At 36.7% G+C, this 3,877-nt stretch overlaps 1 long non-coding RNA gene across 1 annotated transcript in view; it reads right to left on the bottom strand.

Moving 5' to 3' along the window:
• Nucleotides 1-1,918: 1,918 nt before the first annotated feature.
• LOC122789677 overlaps nt 1,919-3,877 on the bottom strand; it is a 14,678-nt gene continuing 12,719 nt past the window's right edge. Inside the window, exon 3 of the long non-coding RNA XR_006362861.1 lies at nt 1,919-2,524. This is a non-coding gene — a long non-coding RNA (uncharacterized LOC122789677). The remainder of the gene's footprint in view (nt 2,525-3,877) is intronic.

The raw sequence follows: 3,877 nt of genomic DNA on the forward strand, positions 1-3,877 counted from the left end.
TCTTGTTCTTGTTGTTTCAGTGTATTGGCAGAGTGTAAGGGTATTAATGTTCATGCCTGAAATATTTGTAAATATATATTGCGGAGCCTTTCTAGAAGACTAAATATGCTCAGACAGAATAGTCTAAGGTTCTGGAATACGTGGCTAACTTTGTCATTCTTGGTTTACTTTATTCCCTCACAACAATGTGCTGCTTATCTTCTTCTTCTTCTTTTGGCTTTTTCCCAGTTAGGGGTCACCACAGCAGATCACCTGTCTGCTCATGATTGGCAATAGAGTTTTACAGTGTTGAGTTGCCAGCTTGGTGCCCAACCTTCCACGGAAGGCACACACACGCATGCACTCACGCATGCACTCACGCCTAGGGCCAATTTAGAGTGTCCAATCCACTTACAGCATGTCTTTGGGAGGAAACCAGAGCACCCAGAAGAAACCCACACAACCACAGGGAGGACATGCAGATTCTATACAGAAGGCACCCCAGCCGAGGATCAAACCAGAGAACCTCTTGCTGTGAGGCGACAACGTTAACCGCTGCACCACCATGGCCACCCCAACAGTATACTGCTTATATTTTCATCAATTCATACTAGAATCCAATTTAACTTTCTCTTGCCATTAATACCTGTTGCTGGAAGTAATTCTTCAAATGTAGAACACTAGTAGAAATTTTGTTCATAGGCTGGTCTCACTGTCATTTTATAGTTACTGTTTTTTTTCCATTCCTCAAGATAGATATATAAATTTTTGTATTCATGGAGCCATCAGAGAAAATTTTAATTTGCATTGACAGAGCAAGGAATTTCCGCCAAATTGACCACCTGCTTGCCTTTTTGATTCCCAATAAAAATGGGCCAGCCATTGAGAAGACAAACTGTTGAGAGATAAGCAATTCCTGATTAAGCTAATTAAAATATGTATTTTTAAGAACTTCTGACAGTTTTGCATTCTTTCTTCAGAGGATTCCTTGACGATTTCTATGAAGTGGACATAGGGTCTTCTATTCACTCATTTGCTGAGCAGTTCAACTTGCACATCCAGTCTACAGCCAAAGGAAGCAGTTTCTGCCACCTTTCCAACAAGGACATTTCCTGTATTCTATTCCATAATAATGAATGTGGACAGAAGGTTAAGAGATGTGACATAGCACATTTTTGAGACAATCATCATAACAGTAGAAATGTTAAACCCTTTTGTTAGTTTCATTATTTAAAATCGACAACTTCCCAGTTTCATTTTTCTAGCATCTCTTTGTCTGTCTTTGTTGGTACCTTTTTGTAAATGCTTATTTAATGTCTGAGGTGATTTGAAAGGCCTTTGGCCACCCTGTGATGAGTGGTAGCCTGGCATATATCTGTCTGTATGTGCAGGTGGTGTAGCGGGTCTTTTCTCTTATAACAAAAGAACCAGACAATAAAGTTGAAACGTGCCCTCTGCATTAGCTATACTTGCATCCCTCAACCTTTCATAGCTGCAGTTTTTACATTGTCTAATGTGAACACCAATACTAGAACACATCTGGACTGCTAGATTGTTCCTGGCTACAGCAATGTTCAAGCTTTGTGAAGTCTGTACCCCGTCAGTGATATGTTGCAACGAGTCCTGTGTGAGGAGCTCTGTGTTACCTGTAAGTGCAGCCTCTCCCCCTTGTGGTGTGTACTGTTACTGCAGCTACAATTAGTCGTACACATATTAAAGAAGCCTGCCATAGGTTATGCCAGATGGCAATTGATGCTATTTACTTTTTTATTGTTATTCATTTGCTTTTGTTGTCAAGGAAAGTCTGCCAGGGCAGCAGTAACCCCTTTGTGACAGAAGCCCAGGGAGAAAATTCCCAAATAGAGTTTTACAATAAGATAAAATAGACATGCAATAGACTTCAGAGTAGTTTACCGTACAATTAAAAATAACAGTGATGTCTGGAAATCAACAGTTTTTAATAATGTGGGATAAAGGTAAGGATATAGTAAGTAATACAAAAAAAGCAGATATTACTCTTATGGAGAGTTTTGCTTGCAACATTACTAGCTGGATCATAGAGCATTTCTTTAGTCATCACCTTTATAAAAATGTTTACTTGTACTTATAATTTGTTAAACAATGAAACAGTGATGGTGTGCTAAATGAAAAGTTTTACTGGCAAAGGTTCTATAAGCAAGATAAAAAACATCATTACATTTGGATGTCAAAATGTTTCCCATTTACATTAAATGATCTGAGCTGAAACTAGTTAAGAGTATCTGGGTGTTGCTTATTTATATAAATCATAAACACACATTAATGGACACCGAATTTGGTTTTGCATTGTACATCTTTGCCTTCAGTGGGAGAGCTTTCATAGAATAAGAACAAAACTGGCTATATATCTTAGCAGCTTTTCTTAAGCACGAAGGAAAACTGTGTGTATATCTCAGCAGAAAACAGATTAGCCATCAATATACAATTTGTAGCCAAGCAGTTTCAACCATTTTTTCAGTCTGCATATTCTCACTCCGTTGAATCAACTCCACAAACTCGGTGACAGCTGTGAACAGGAGAAAATATAAAGTGTAAAATGAATTATTAAGAAAGGTGGCCTGACCAAGACCTTACATTTTTATATTTCAGACATCATTTACTTTTGGAGTGGATATATACTTAAAAATGAGCCTTCTTTATGTGGGATTTACACAATACAATATACATTAAAGGTATATTAATTCTATAACAATTTGTTTTATGAGACTGATTTTCTGGTAAACACAAAAGTATTGTATCATAAACCTGAAACTTCAGTTCATACAGTATCACCTTCACTTAGACATGTTTCTTTTGGCTGAATTCTAACTTAGTTTGCAAAGTTGTGTTGCATTATTCCATTTTTAACAAGGAATGCTCTTCTAGGCAGAAATATCTTTTTATCTCAGGAGACCACAAAGATTTTGGTATGTTTAAGTGCCTTGTTAAATTACACAAAATATATAAGTAGACACAGTACATTCGAATTGTGGAGTATATAGCTTATTGTCTGTCCTAAATGTACAGTTGAACAATTCTTCTCTTACAAGATTGAGGTAAATTAATATCAAATCATTTTATGACTCTGCAGAAGCAAAGCTGGTGCCATGTATCAAATATCTAAGAGGTAATGAAAAACAGCTTGAAAACATAGTTTTAAGAAGTTAACTTAGAACTAATTTTAATAGAGCTATATACAAAAACAGAAAGTAAAGTTTACTGCGCTGATGATAGAATAATATCATTTTTGAAAGACTGTTAAAAGGTTGTGGTTAGTATACCAGCTTAAGGCCAGTTTGTGGAAATGAAGACATTATGTTAGATTTTTCATGATTACTGTGTGATGTATTTTTCCAGTTATAGCCTCTTCAGCTTACACTGTTGTAGTACATTGACTCATGGAGGAATTTCTGTTCCAGGCTACAACTGGATGAAACATTATAGATATTACAAAAACAGAAAATATTTTTTGTAGAGGTGATAATTTCAACATACGAGTGCTTTACTCCCATACTCCCCTTATTTAAACATACTAACTCCATGATCATATAACCATGGAGAAAATTGAAATGCCCTCAGAAATGCTGAATCTCACTGAGACAGTGATTTTCAGTGGTGATCAGCAACCATTAAATTACACGTTCTGTAATTCTACTGGATGATTTGCAGTTTCATCAACTTTTCACACGTCAGAAAAACAACGCCATTTGCTGCTTTTTCATGTCTGATGTCCTTCAGCTGCATTTCGTTTCAGTTCAATTTGTCTCTCCCTCCCTTCTTACTCTTTTACGCAACATCTGCGCACTTTGCATCATATGTTCTCCTGCCATCGAGCTCTCTGCTCCATCTTAATGCGCTCGCTTTACTGTAAAGAATTGTA

This window comes from Protopterus annectens, chromosome 15.part0 (genome assembly GCF_019279795.1).
Source record: "Protopterus annectens isolate FY-2018-M chromosome 15.part0, PAN1.0, whole genome shotgun sequence".
Classification (NCBI taxonomy): domain Eukaryota; kingdom Metazoa; phylum Chordata; order Ceratodontiformes; family Protopteridae; genus Protopterus; species Protopterus annectens.